The sequence below is a fragment of the Bos taurus genome, chromosome 4, assembly GCF_002263795.3.
Source record: "Bos taurus isolate L1 Dominette 01449 registration number 42190680 breed Hereford chromosome 4, ARS-UCD2.0, whole genome shotgun sequence".
Classification (NCBI taxonomy): domain Eukaryota; kingdom Metazoa; phylum Chordata; class Mammalia; order Artiodactyla; family Bovidae; genus Bos; species Bos taurus.
Genome location: NC_037331.1, coordinates 119,768,126 through 119,784,045, shown reverse-complemented (window position 1 = coordinate 119,784,045; position 15,920 = coordinate 119,768,126). Strand labels below are relative to the sequence as shown.

Sequence of the window (15,920 nt, the reverse complement as noted above, 5' to 3'; positions counted from 1 at the left end):
TCTAGTAATTTGTTTCTGCTCTTCTTCTGAAAGATGGAAATGGGAGTTCCCTTGTGGCTCAGCTGAAAGGTGGAAATAGAGCTTCAGCCACTTCACAGGTTTGCTAGGGGTCAAATCATACAATGCAGACTTCTCAAAGGAGTAAGAGAGAATGTTTGGGGGAAAATGAGTTGCATTGTCTCCTGCTTTGATTTGTTTTTAGTTATGTTGTTAGTTTGGAAATGTAAAACATCATTAAGAAAGTTCATAAATTGTGGCATTTGTCAAAGTGGCACATTGTTTTATAAGTTTGAGAAATACAGTCAGGATTTGTGTTTTGTGTAAATGTTCTTTTGCTAAAGCACATAAAAATTCTCTTTAGTGAATAAAACTATTTCTCAAAAATAAAGTACAATTCAAATATGTTATACTTTTAAAACTAAGGCAGAGAAGCAATCAGTTAAACTATTTAAGATTTTGGTTGGACTGCAAAAGCTTTCTGGGTTCCCTGAGTTAAAACAAGAACTCCTTCAAACTCCTGCTGACTTGGATTACAGGGGTAACTTTACCATATTGTGCTGTAACCTGGGTGCTTGGGTGATCTGGGGAGTGAAGGGTGATTGCCCTGTGAGTAAATACGAGGTCAGAGGGCTCATCACGTGGGGTGGGGGGGCACGTGTGTGACCGAGAGCCTAAGAACAGACGAGCACTCCAGGAGCAGTTGCTGCAGTCAGTTCCCCACTTCCAGACCTCCGCTCCTGTCCCCTCAGACCGAAGCAATCTCCTCGCTTATTTTTATTGGATATCCATGGTTATTCGTCCCAGCCCTGTGCCTCTTCAGGAAAGACTGAGTTGAAAGGGAACCCGAGAAGATGTGAAAGACCCTCTCCCCACTTCGCCTTGCCTGCCCACGACAGAGCCTTCCGCCTGGCCTTTGTGCCCAGCTCCTCACCCAAGAAACGCTGCTGTATTCCAGGAACCGAGCTGGCCTCTGGGAACACGATTCTGAGCAAAGCAAACAAAGTTTACAATTTAGCAGGGAAATGCAATCTACTGAAAAGATGATTTTAAATAGAATGTGATGTAGATCTGTTAGAACAGAGAGAGTCTCTTTCCTCGTTGAGCGTGCTGTCAGTTCCACTACTGTTCAGATCTGCCACTTCCCGTCCACTCCACGCATAGCCCAAGCTCCACCTTCTGCTCACACCCACACTCACTGGCAACTGAGAACAGCACAAAATTTTCAAGGGCATAAAGAGTTGCTTAACTCATAAGTGTTTTCCAAGGTTACTTAAAAATCACATCCATAAGTGATAATGTGAAACCAGATTCTCTGCCAAATTACCAGTTCCTCAGTCACAGCCTGGACTCCGTCAAACTTGCTTTATTTATTAATCACTTAACATCTGGAAGGACTTGATAGTCCCACTGAGCTTGGACGCAGCCCACGCGGAATCATCTGACTTCTCTTAATTCCCCTGCGCAGTGTCTTGAGATGGTATTATCTCGTTCACGTCGGTGGTGCCTCATGAGTGCTGCTGATATTTCAATCTATCCTGCTTCCTTTATCATCATCAGAGAGTGGTGAAGTCATGGGAAGGGTGACATGATGATTCAGCTCAGACCAGTGCTTGCGCAGGACGAATCCTGCAGCTTCTCCGCAGTGGGACCCGCTAGTGTGTTTCCCAGGTAAGTGACCTTGCCACCTTCTAGCACTTGTTCCAATTAAGAATCCACAATTATTTTTTAAACCCCAATTCTTCATACTGGTCTATTGATTTGTACGCACCACAGACAGCAGCTCTCTGGAAAAAGGTGTGCTTGTTCAAGATGAAATGAGACAGGTCCACCCAGGACAAGACAGAGTAGGAAGCCCAGCCTCCCTCGGGGCCGTTAGCTCCTCAAGAGCTGCTTCTTGTCATCAGGGTGTCGGCAGCTTAGGACCTAAAGACTTGCAGTATCTGCAAATGTTTAAGATCCAAAAGAATGAGGCCAGAAAGGATAGAACTTCAGACACCATGTCAGATGGTGCACTTGGTGAGAACTCTTACATCTGCAGAAAGTGCTCAGACATCAAGTGGATGGTTATTCTCACTGTGCAAACAGCAAGTAAAATTGTTTATGGAGCCTCCACAGGACTTGTGGAATCAGCCAAATGCACAGGCACATCACTCAACCAAATGAATGTTAAAATGTACCCATGTTCCTGCCCCTGTCCATCAGTAGAACACTGAAGTGGTGAGACTATATGCCTTCAAACCAACAGTGAGTACGATAGCATTCTACTGCCAGAGTAGAAATCACAAATGCCCTCTGATGGATTGAACTGTGACTCCAAACTGCCGCCTCCTCTAAATGCACGCTCTCTGCCAGGGCCTTTGCAGCTCCTTATGCTAAAAGCAGGTGTACTTTATCCACATTGGTGCTGGGCTTGGCCAGTGCCTCCTGCTGGCCAGTAGGACTGCAGCAGAGATGACGGTTCCAGAGGCTTGATGCGCGGCTTGTCCTCCACTCTTCAGTCATCACCAGCCAGCTCACGGCAGATCGAGAGACAGCTAGAGCAGAGCCGGACGCACCTGTATCTCAGAACCCACTGAACAGCCAAGATCTATTGACTTTTAGTCAATAATATGCTGCAGGAAGTGAGTGCTTCTGTTTCAAACACCAGCTGCTAACTGACAAAAGGCATATAAGTTATCTGCTTTTCTCCATAGTTTGCCCAGTTACTGAATATTGTTTTCTAAATTTGCTGCAATTGTGTCAATAAATAAGACGGTTCTGTGAGTTTAAGTGACTTGAAACTGAGACAGTCACTGAAAAACAGTAGAGTTTTCCTTGTGCTGCTCCCGAGGGCCCTGCTGTATTCCAAAACACAGCCTTTGAACACGTGTGCAACTCCAGAAGTTTTTACTATTTCCATATTTATACTATTTTCTCAGATTCGATAGCCATGGTCATAAATTATTTTCACTGTTTTTAAGTCCAAAACATGTACCCATTCTTTAACTTTGATTCCAAGAGGTATTTTTAGTGCTCACTTAAGAGGCAGAGGAACAGGTGGAGGCGGTCTTTCAGAGAAAGACTAGAACCCTAATAAGGATTTTCAAAAACACCTCAGGCTTACACTCAACATCTTATAGAACTTACTGCCTCTCTTAACACCAACAACAGTTAAATGCAATTTCTAAGAGCTACAGATATAATTGCAATAAAATTATGAGCTATCTAGGAATAAATCTAACAAATTATGTGTAAAATTCTTATGGAAAAAATGATATAATTTACTCAAAATTCATTAAAAGGACCCCAAAATGCATTATGTTCATGGATAGGAAGGCAAAATCATTAACTTTTCCATAAAAATAAATTATAAATTTAATTCAATACCAATCACAATCCTGAGAGGGTTTTTTCTTTTTGGTGGTCTTTAGTAAATCAGTTCTAAAATGTATATGAAGGAACAGAAGACCCAGTGTAGTCAAGACAAATGCCTCCGAAGGCTAAAAATGTCACCACATGCAAGAGCATCACACAGAACCGTAGAGAACACTCAGTGTGTACATTCCCTGGTCTTGAAAAGTCAGCATTAAATCAGTTCAGTTCAGTTCAGTTGCTCAGTCATGTCCGACTCTTTGCGACCCCATGAATCGCAGCACACCAGGCCTCCCTGTCCATCACCAACTCCTGGAGTTCACTGAGACTCACTTCCATTGAGTCAGTGATGCCATCCAGCCATCTCATCCTCTGTCGTCCCCTTCTCCTCCTGCCCCCAATCCTTCCCAGCATCAGAGTCTTTTCCAATGAGTCAACTCTTCGCATGAGGTGGCCAAAGTACTGGAGTTTCAGCTTTAGCATCATTCCTTCCAAAGAAATCCCAGGGCTGATCTCCTTCAGAATGGACTGGTTGGATCTCCTTGCAGTCCAAGGTACTCTCAGGAGTCTTCTCCAACACTACAGTTCAAAAGGATCAATTCTTCAGCGCTCAGCCTTCTTCACAGTCCAGCTCTCACATCCATACATGACCACTGGAGAAACTATAGCCTTGACTAGACGGACCTTTGTTGGCAAAGTAATGTCTCTGCTTTTCAATATGCTATCTAGGTTGGTCATAACTTTTTTTCCAAAGAGTAAGCGTCTTTTAATTTCATGGCTGCAGTCACCATCTGCTGTGATTTTGGGGCCCAAAAAATATAAAGTCTGACACTTTTTCCACTGTTTCCCTATCTATTTACCATGAAGTGATGGGACCAGATGCCATGATCTTAGTTTTCTGAATGTTGAGTTTTAAGCCAACTTTTTCACTCTCTACTTTCACTTTTATCAAGAGGCTTTTTAGTTCCTCTTCACTTTCTGCCATAAGGGTGGTGTCGTCTGCGTATCTGAGATTATTGGTATTTCTCCCGGCAATCGTGATTCCAGCTTGTGTTTCTTCCAGTCCAGTGTTTCTCATGATGTACTCTGCATATAAGTTAAATAAGCAGGGTGACAATATACAGCCTTGACATACTCCTTTTCCTATTTGGAACCAGTCTCTTGTTCCATGTCCAGTTCTAACTGTTACTTCCTGACCTGCGTACAAATTTCTCAAGAGGCAGGTCAGGTGGTCTGGTATTTCCATCTCTTTCAGAATTTTCCACAGTTTGTTGTGATCCACACAGTCAAAGGCTTTGGCATAGTCAATAAAGCAGAAATAGATGTTTTTCTGGAACTCTCTTGCTTTTTCCATGATCCAGCGGATGTTGGCAATTTGGTTTCTGGTTCCTCTGCCTTTTCTAAAACCAGCTTGAACATCTGGAGGTTCACGGTTCACGTATTGCTGAAGCCTGGCTTGGAGAATTTGGAGCATTACTTTACGAGTGTGTGAGATGAGTGCAATAATTTGATCCAAATACCATCAGCAACTTAACCCACCCCCAGCATGACTAGAAGCAGGAAACCCCATGTGTTACGGCCTTCATTCTGTTTGCACTTACCTACGGGGTAGCTGGGGCTCAGAGGACAGCTATCATTACAAATATGAAGGCCCAGCACATGGAAGAAGCCCACCCACAGAACCTGGGGCGAGGAAGGACTTTCTAATATCAGACTTCACAACAGCCGAGGTGCAGCCTGTGCGTAAGAAGGCTGCCTGCCACAGACAACCTCTCATCCCCTCTCCATCCACTCACTAAACAACCCATTCAACAGCTGCCCACTGAGCGCCGTCTGCACTGTTGTAGGCCACAGAGATACGCTACGGAGCAGAAGAGCTGTGATCTGCACACACGCAGCTCATGGTCTAGACAGCAGGAGAGACACAGACACTGGTCATGTTTTGTCATTTTGTGCGAATGTAGTTACATATGCACATATTTGTATATACACACGCACATAGCTCTATGTATTATTTTACATGTGTGTGTGTTATTGCTGTTCAGTCTCTAGGTCGTGTCTGACTCTGTGGCCCCATGAGCTGCAGCACTCAGTTCTGGCTTCCCTGTCCTTCACCATCTCCTGGAGCTTGCTCAGACTCATGTCCACTGAATCAGTGATGCCATCCAACCATCTCATCCTCTGCTGTCCTCTTCTCCTCCTGCCCTCAGTCTTTCCCAGACTTACGGAATTTATAATGTGAAATGTGCTACATAGTTTAATTACATATGTACTTAAATGATTAGAGGTATAATTTCAGGATGTGCATCAGCAGTGTGTGTGTTTGGAGAAGGGCCCGAGGATGGTTTTCTAAATAGCCAATGCTCTCACCATGTCCTCACCTGCAGTGGGCACGTCAGAAGTCCTTAGACAGAAGCCAGCTCACTAGGAAACAGATGCAGAGTGATCCCACAAGCAAGAAACAAGGACTCGGGGACCTTGGCTCCCCCAGAGTCACCCTTGGCTGCTGGTGGGCACCTAAATCCACCCTCCAGGATGCCTCAGCCCCTGGGCATGAAGGCAGGAGAAAGCAGAGCTGATGGGAAGATAGGTTCAGCAAGTGGAAAGTTTATGGTCATAAAAAAGCAATTTTGGAAAATTCTCTGGCAGTCCAGTGGTTAGGACTTGGGACTTTCACCCCGGTCACCTGGGATCGATCCCTGGTCAAGAAATTCAGATCCCATAAGCCACGTGGCACTGACAAAAAGAAACAAAGCAGTTTTTCCTCATCGAGGGAGATATCGCCCTTGTACTGTTTGAGACTTTATAAAATATAGCATTCATCTGTTATTTGTATGTTTATAATGAAATAATCAATGAAATAAAGATACTACTATTGTGGGTGAATCTGCTATTTGCACATACACATGTATCAGAGGAGCCTGGTGGGCTGACAAGAGTCAGACACAACTGAAGCGACTTAGAACGCAGGCACACGCAACATAAATAACCACATGCTCAGATAGTCGTGTCCTACCCTTTGCCACCCCATGGAATGTAGCCCACCAGGCTCCTCTGTCCATGGGATTCTCCAGGCAAGAATGCTGGAGTGGGTTGCCATGTCCTTCTCCAGGGGATCTTCTCTACCCAGGGATTGAACCTGGGTCTCAGGCATTGTAGGCAGATTCTTTACCAACTGAGCCACCAGGGAAGATAATATTCATAAAGCATCATAAATATTTATAAATAATACTTAGAGAAAATATTTTTTCAGTTCAGAGTTTCCTAGAATAACAATGCATTCCCTAGTGAATATGAAAATGCTGCTGCTGCTGCTAAGTTGCTTCAGTCGTGTCCGACTCTGTGTGACCCCATAGATGGCAGTCCACTAGGCTCTTCTGTCCCTGGGATTCTCCAGGCAAGAACACTGGAGTGGGTTGCCATTTCCTTCTCCAATGCATGAAAATGAAAAGTGAAAGTGAAATCGCTCAGTCGTGCCCGACTCTTAGTGACCCCATGGACTGCAGCCTACCAGGCTCCTTTGTCCATAGGATTTTCCAGGCAAGAGTACTGGAGTGGGTTACCGTTGCCTTCTCCGAATGAAAATGCTAGGTTACTAGAATTTTTGTTACTAATTATTTACAAATCATAATCCATCATGTATTTCAAAATTTAATTTCTAATTCTCTATTTACCTTAATGCTTATTTCAATACCGGAGAGGAATTTCCAAATTAGAAAAAGTCCCTAAAACTAAGCCCTTCAAGGCTTTTCTTTTGATTGGTTTGAATATGACTTTCAGGTTGAAAATACCTGCTTCCTGGACTGCCTGCCATTTGCGGTCCCAGCGAAATGTCGATCAGACTGGACCTCGCTTTGCATTTGAAGCTTTTGGTCTGAGTTTGGAAGATCTTAGGGCTGAAAGACATACTCTTCACAATTTAACAGAATTACACAATTTAACACTGCAAAGATCACTGTTTAAAAACAAAACTTGAGAAACATTTTTGGTTATGTCAGAGTATTAACCACATTTATAATCTTCAAAAAGCTTCAAAAGTACTGAGTGGAAGCAGAACATGAGTCATATAATTTACCAGGTAGGCTCACAGTTGAGCATAATGTGCTAATAGTAGGGGAAAAGGGGAGACACACATTCAGAATTTTTAAAAATTTGCTCGACAGTGTTTGGTGTTGTTCACACCTGAAACCCCAGAGGAATCAAAGCTGTTGCCAGCATTGCAGTCCCTCAGGGTATCACTTCCTCACTGTGTATCTGAAAGAAACGTCGGAAGCTGGGAAGGATCCCTGCAGAGATATTAAAGAGAAACACAGGTGGAGACCAAGGTGGGCAGGGAAGACCCTCTCCTCTGCCCAGAGAGGCCACTGAGACTCCGCCTCCGGGGGCAGGCGACCTCCTTTCCTCTGGGCTGACGTCTGCCACGGCAGATTGAGGCTCCTCAGAGTTTTCCTTCAGGAAGTGCCAGCGGTCACCCCCTTTGGGATCAGTGAGAACAAACAGTCCTGCCGTGAGTGTATTTGCCTTTTCCTTCTTCCCCATGTGCTTAGACCTCCAGTGAGCTTGGTTGGATTATCAAAATGAAAGATCTTGGAAATTAGTTTAGTTTTGGACATGAGTGATTTCTCTGAAAGAGCATTCCTGCTAAATTGGCTAGTTAAGGAGTATATTACATTCACTTTTCCTAGGCCGCTGGGCATGCCTAAACAACATAAAATAGCAGAATTTTTAATGGGAAAGAACACTATATAACTCTCCTGTGGAGGCCAAGTTCTATCCAAATACTTGGGGAAGAGTCAATCAGTGCAAGTGAATTTACACCTCATCAGATGCCTGTGGACAGTCCTGGATGGGCTGCATGTCACCATGGTAATAGGATGCTGCACATCTGATTTGTAAGAGAGCTCATCTACTCTATCTCATGAAACAGTAAACACACTTGAAAAGTTAATTCAGGACAGAACTGACAAAGACTTACACAATTCTTATTGTTTTGCAAGTTAAGCTCCTAAGAATTATAAATTATATTTATATTAAAATAGAATTAGTGAGCATTTAGTAGCAGATAACTTTTCATGAAATTATGTGAGATCTCTTCTTTAATGTCTTATAGCCCTTCTGGCACAATGGCTTAAAGATTCTTCTAAAACCATTCAGAAATGCTTTTAGTCTGGGTGCCAAAAACTATTCACAATGTGGATAAAGCAAAATGGTCATTTTATAGACACCATGCAAATGTGAGGCAGTGTTTCTGTCCACAAGGACACTGTGATGCTTTAGATTCTTGAGGGGTCTCTGGCTAAGGGAAATCACAATTTTAACTTGGAATAACTGGGGAAGCCCCAATGTTTGTTCAGAATATTTTGAAATGAGTAAAACATTCAAATATGCAATTCAGTGATGGGATTGGTAGTTGGGGCTTTGGAAAGCTACTTTTATAACAATGCTCTGTTTATAGTAAGTTTTATAATTATTTCTATGCAAATTATAGAACCGTGAACTTCCAGATGTTTAAGCTGGTTTTAGAAAACACAGAGGAACCAGAGATCAAATTGCCAACATCTGCTGATTCATCAAAAAGCAAGAGAGTTCCAGAAAAACATCTATTTCTGCTTTATTGACTATGCCAAAGCTTTTGACTGTGTGGATCACAAAAAACTGTGGAACTTTTTGAAGAGATGGGAATACCAGACCACCTGACCTGCCTGTTGAGAAATCTATATGCAGGTCAGGAAGGAACAGTTGGAATTGGACATGGAACAACATACTGGTTCCAAATAGGAAAAGGAGTACGTCAAGGCTGTATATTATCACCCTACTTATTTAACTTACATGCAGAGTACATCATGAGAAATGCTGGGCTGGAATAAGCACAAGCTGGAATCAAGATTGCCGGGAGAAATACCAATAACCTCAGATATGCAGATGAAGTCACCCTTATGGCAGAAAGGAAAGAAGAACTAAAGAGCCTCTTGAGGAAAGTGAAAGAGTAGAGTGAAAAAGTTGGTTTAAAGCTCAACATTCAGAAAACTAAGATCATGGCATCTGGTCCCATCACTTCATGGCAAATAGTTGGGGAAACAGTGTCAGACTTTATTTTGGGGGCTCCAAAATCACTACAGATGGTGACTGCAGCCATAAAATTAAAAGATGCTTACTTCTTGGAAGGAAAGTTATGACCAACCTAGACAGAATATTAAAAAGCAGAGACATTACTTTGCCAACAAAGGTCCATCTAGTCTTTCCAGTATTCATGTATGGATGTGAGAGTTGGACCCTAAAGAAAGCTGAGTGCCGAAGAATTGATGCTTTTGAACTGTGGTATTGGAGAAAACTCTCGAGAGTCCCTTGGATGACAAGAAGATCCAACCAGTCCATCCTGAAAGAAATCAGTCCTGAATATTCATTGGAAGGACCGATGCTGAAGCTGAAACTCCAATACTTTGGCCACCTGATGTGAAGAACTGACTCATTAGAAAAGACCCTGATTCTGGAAAAGATTGAAGGTGGGAGGAGAAGGGGATAACAGGGAACGAGATGGTTGGATGGCATCACCAACTCAATGCACATGAGTTTGGGTAAACTCCAGGAGTCGGTGATGGACAGGGAATCCTGGCCTGCTGCAGTCTGTGGGGTGGCAAAGAGCTGGACACGACTGAGCGACTGAACTGAACTGAGGCAAATTATTTTATTAAGTTCATTGTGTAGCAATAATAAAATGACTGCTAAGATTCCATATATACAAATTATTTTAAAAGAAAACAAGTCAGACACCATGGTGTCAGATATTCCTGGATAGAATAAAGACTACCTCTGGGTGACTCCAGTCCCACAATAGGGGGTTGGAATGGACTGCATTTTATGACAGAGCGTCTGTTTAGACTGCGTTGGTCAAGTTATCTTTTTCCATCACACAAGCAGGTTTTGCACAGAGTTGTTGGGGCACACTGACAGGAGGACTGGGCCAAGCCCTTGAGTGTAGACGGCAGGCCGTGTACACTTTAAGTGTCAGTTTTTCTGCAGGTAAAATAAGGGGTAGAGCAAGTGGTTTATAAGTTCCCTTTCTAGCAAAAAATAAAAATTAAAAAAAACTGTCCAAGGGATCAAGTTATTATTTCCCTACCACTAAATACCATATATTCAGTAGGCATCAAACACAATATCTTGTAAAGAAAAGTCCGGAGGAAGCAGATTTCTTCGTAATATATAGATTTTCAAACAAATAACAATGAAATAATGAATGCTCTGGAATTAAATAGGCTAAGGAAATACTAGGTACCTGTAACCTAAGATGATATACAAAGAATTTCTGTTTGACTGGGAAATTGATCTACCAAAGTCCTTGGGTCTATTCCAACATAAGATTTCATGATTTTGAGTTTCATTCAACAATGCTACAGACTGTGGTCCTAGTCTCCAAACCCTAGTTTTCACAAGATACCAAGAGAAAGGGCTATAGAGCCTGAGGCCCACCAGGCTCCTCTGTCCATGGAATTCTCCAGGCAAGATACTGGAGCCGGCAGCCATTCCCTTCTTCAGAGGATCTTCCCAACCCAGGGATCCAACCCAAGCGTCCTGCACTGCAAGCTGACTCTTTACCATCTGAGCCACCACAGAAGCCCCATAATTGACATAAAATAAATACACATATTAAATATGTACAAGTTAATGTTTTAACATCTGTATTCACTCAGGAAACCACCACTCATTATCATAGTAAATGTGTCCATCAGTGCCAAAAGTGTCTTCCTGCTGGCTTTAACCTCTTCCCCGGTGGCCTCCCCTCCTCCAGTACCCAGGCAAGCACTTTCATCACAATTCAGTAGTTTCCATTTTCTAGAATTTTATATCAGTTGAATCATCCAGTGTGTGCACTTTTTGTCTGGATTGTCTCATCAGCCTGATTATATCAAGACATCATTTTACCAGCGTGTATCAGCCCTCTTTCCTCTTTGTTGCTGAGTAGCGTCCCCTTGTGTGACTGTATCACAGTTTACCCATGCACTCATAGAGGGTGTGTGCTTCCAGTTCTGGCTGTGACGTATGACGCTGTCCTGAGCATTCGTGCACGACTCTGTGTTGACATATGCTTTTATTTTTCCTTGTAAACTCCTAGGAGTGGAATGACTGAACACACTGGAGTTGTACGCTCATCTTTTAGAAACTCTGCAATTGTCTTCCAAAGCAGCTGTGCTATTTTGCCCTCCCCTTCCGCCTGCCACCCCCGCTGAGAGTTGCGGTTGTTCGCAGCCTCACTGACACTTGCTATGGCTGATCTTTTTATCTGTAGCCAACCTTCCGTGGTTTAACTTTGTGTTTAACGGATAAATAATGGTGTTGAATGTGCTTTCATGTGTTCACTTGCCACTCTTATCTCTTCTGTGGTTCAAATCTTTCATCCATTTTGTAGTTGGTGGGTTTGGTTTTTTTATTATTAAGCTTTGAATGTTCATTATATAGCCTAGATACAAGTTCATGACTTGCAAATAATTTCTCCCTGGCTTCTATTTTTATTCTCCTAATAATCCTTCAAACAGCAGCAATGTTTTATGTTAATTAGCTTAAATTTATGCACTTTTTTCTTTAATGGACAATGCTTTTGATATCACACCTAAGAACCTTAGGTCAAACAAGGTCTTTCCTTAATTTTTTTCTAGAGTTATTTTGTTTAAAAGGTTTAAAATAAAATTTCTTCCTGAAATAGTTGATAGAAATCACCAAAAAAGCCATCTGAGCTTGGTGGCTCCATTGTGAGAAGGTTTTGTTTGCTTGTTCACTAAAAATTCAGTTTCATCAGTAGGTACATTATTCAGGACTGTTCAGGTAATCTACTTCTTTTTTGTCATCCAAAGAATCCACCCTTTGGGGGGAAATTTGTCCCTTTTATGTAAGTTGTACAATTTATTGGCATAAAGTAATGCAAAATGCCTCCCTGTTTTCCTTTTACCATCAGTACAGTCTGCAGTAAGGTCGCCTCTCTCATTCCCGATGCTGGTAGTTTGCATCTCCAGCCTTTTCTCTTGCTCAGTATGGCTAATTTATCTAGTCACTAAGGCAAGCACGCAGCTCCATCTCCTTAACCCCGGGGGACACCCTGCTTCTGCCTGGGTTCCCCTCCCTGCCCTCCGGCGGGTGAGCTGGGGCAACTTATGTTTGTTTCTCATCTTTCAGTGCTCACTGTCCTTCAGTGCTTGATTCCAGTGTCTTAAAATTATTGTTTCATATATTTGGCTGCTTTTTGGTTGTTTCAGACTTAATGGTAAATATAATCTCTGTTATTTCATCTTGTCAAGAACCAGGAATCTCTTCAAAGCGCGCATTTTTGAGACCCAGATATGTTGAAAGGGCCTTTTGTAACCATTAATATTTAACTTGGTAAATTGTAAGAATTATATATTATATCTCTATTAATCAGGACAATTCCATTTGGGAGATGAAAGTCAGTGCCTATTATGTATATATACTTATATTTATATATGATTAGGAAATAAAAGTTTTGTTCAACATGTGTAGTAAATTATTTTTTTGAAGCGTGACTGTCATGCGAGTGTATGTTCCTCATTTCTTTGTCTCATCACAACAAAGATTTGGAGCAATGGACATTAAGGCCCTAGGCGCGTCACAGCTCTTGGGTCTTGGACAAACCATGCTACAGCTCTTAGGCAAAACAGCTAACCAAATCAGCTGTTACAGCTCTATTTTATTTAGAAGATAGCAGGAGAGTGAGAGAGAGAGAAAGAAAAGAGCACACGCACGCGGGAGAGACAGTCCGTGAGAAAGCACTTTGGCTTCTCCTTTTATATGTTTTTCCTCCACCTGGGTCTGCCCTATGCAAATTGGGCTTAGCCAGGAGTGCTGTTTGTTCTGCCTGAGTCTTCACTCTGGTCCTCGGACCTTCCTTTGACCTTCCTTTTTTTTAGCCATCACCATTTTGGACTCCTTTTCCCTATTCTACCTACCTAACAGTGACTACTGAAAGATAATTGTATGTTCAAAGCACTGTAATTGTTGATGCCCTGACTTTACCACACTGTCTAGTTCCCTTAAGAAGTGTGGGACAGCGGGAGGATCCGCATGGGTGTTGCTTGCTGCAGGCTTAGGGGAGTCACCACGCTTAAAACACAGCAGACACTGCAGGATGAGCAGAGAAACTCTTGGATGAAGCCATACAGGCTGTGAAGGTCCAATCATTCCTGGACAAGAACAAGCTTATGTATGCTCTGAGGCATGCTTCTAATATGCTTGGTGAACTCCAGGATTCTATGTTATCACTAAAGAGCTACTGTGAACTTCATACGGCTGTCTCTGATGAACTGCACTGCTTGGAAGTTTACCTGACAGATGCGTTTGCTAAAGGCAGAAAAGTGGCAGATCTCTATGAATTTGTACAGTATGCTGGAAACATCATCCCAACGCTTTATCTGTTGATCATAGCTGGAACTGAAAGGTTGTTGCTGAATCATGAAAGGCGCTGGGATTCTTGGCCTCCGGAGGAGAAGAACTCAATCCAGGGCCCAGAGACGAGGCTTGATCACTCAGAGCTTTTGTGTAATAAAGTTTTATTAAAGTATAAAGGAGATAGAGAAAGCTTCTGACATAGGCATCAGAAGGGGGTAGAAAGAGTGCCCCCCTGCTAGGGTTAGCAGTGGAGTTATATACTTTTTTAATTAGTTATTACAATGAATCAAAAGAATGTCTGGAGGTTGTAAAAATCTTACTAGACCCACTCCTATAATTTACATTTTTAAGTTAACAGGATTAGCCAGAGGTTTTCAGGAAGGAGAAACTGTCCTCAAGCAGGATACATTGTTGTTACATAATCCTTAGTACAGAGTTTAAACTGAGTTGTTTGTTGTGTAATCATCAGTTCCAGGCTTAAAGATCAAAACGTTGTATGTGACTAAGACTAACGAATGTAGAGGGAAAAAAACATTTTCCTTTCCTCCTCCTTGAGAATTCCAGACCTCTCTCTCCTTGGGGACCCCAGACTTCTTATCAACCTGCCTAGGAATTGACCCTCTCAGAATTGTATATGTTAAGTCATTTCCTCAGTCCAGGAAAGATATTTTGAAAGATTTGGTAGAAATGTGCCCTGTTGTGCAATACCCATGAGAGGTCTATTTCTTTGAAATTATCTACTTCAGTGTACCACAAATATCTTACCTGAAGCAGGAGAGCCAACAGATGAAGCAACAACTGGTAATATCAGTGATTCCATGGATTTTGTACTACTCAACTTTGTAGATATGAACAAGCTATGGGGTTGAATGCAGCATCAGTGACAGAACTGAGATACAGAGAAAAGAGAACAAGAAAGACAAGAACTGAGAATTTTAGCAGGAAGAAATTTGGTGCACCTTAGTCAGCTGGAAGGTGTAAATGTGCAATGTTACAGATTATTTTGACCAGCATATTGGAGCAAGTGGTGAACTGCAGAGATGCTTTGGATCAGGAATATCTTATGGAGTACATTATTCAGGTTTTCCCCTGAAGAATTCCACCTTCAGACTTTGAATCCATTTCTTTGGGCTTGTGCTGAGTTACACCAATATGTAAATGTGAAAAAAATAATCATTTCTTTAATTGATAGATTCGCTTTATTTGCTCACCATGAAGATGGACCTGGAATCCCAACAGATATTAAACTTTTGAGGTATTTTCACAGTAGGTGGCTACAGTATTACAGTCTAGACAAGACATGCCTTCAGAGGGTGTTGCATCTTTACAAGTCTCTCTCATTAACCTTACTATGAAGTGTTATCCTGACCTTGTGGCTATGTTGATAAAGTTCTAGAAGCAACAGTGGAAATATTTAATAAACTCAACCATGAATATATTGCTACCAGTCGTGCAGTTTCACCATAAGCTCACCAGACTTTTGAAGATACCCCTTGACACAACAATATTTTAAGCCTTGAAGTTAAAATATTTTCACCCACTCTTTGAGAACTTTGACAATGAGTCCAGAAAGAGCATGAGTTGTTATGTGCTTAGTAATGTTCTGGATTATAACACCAAAATTGTCTCTCAAGACCAGGTGGAGTCCATAATGAATCTGATATCTACACTGATTCAGGATCAGCCAGATCAGCCTGTAGAAGACCCTGACCCAGAGGGCTTTGCTGATAAGTAGAGCCTTGTAGAGAACATTTTGTGCAAAGTAGGGAACACTTCATGCAAAGATGGGCACAATAAAGGACAGAAATGGTATGGACCTAATAGAAGCAGAAGATATTAAGAAGAGCTGGCAAGAATACACAGAAGTACTATACAAAAAACATCTTCATGACCCAGATAATCACAATGATGTGATCATTCACCTAGAGCCAGACATCCTGGAGTGTGAAGTCAAGTGGGCCTTAGGAAGCATCACTACAAACAAAGCTAGTGGAGGTGATGGAATCCTAAAAGATGATGCTGTGAAAGTGCTGCACTCAATATGCCAGCAAATTTGGAAAACTCAGCAGTGGCCACAGGACTAGAAAAGGTCAGTTTTCTTTCCAATCCCAAAGAACGGCAATGCCAAAGAATGTTCAAACTACCACACAATTGTACTCATCTCACATGCTAGC

At 42.1% G+C, this 15,920-nt stretch overlaps 1 pseudogene; it reads left to right on the top strand.

Annotated features, from left to right (window-relative positions):
* LOC100138518 (vacuolar protein sorting-associated protein 35-like) overlaps window positions 1–15,481 on the top strand; it is a 38,852-nt pseudogene extending 23,371 nt beyond the window's left edge.
* Window positions 15,482–15,920: the final 439 nt, after the last annotated feature.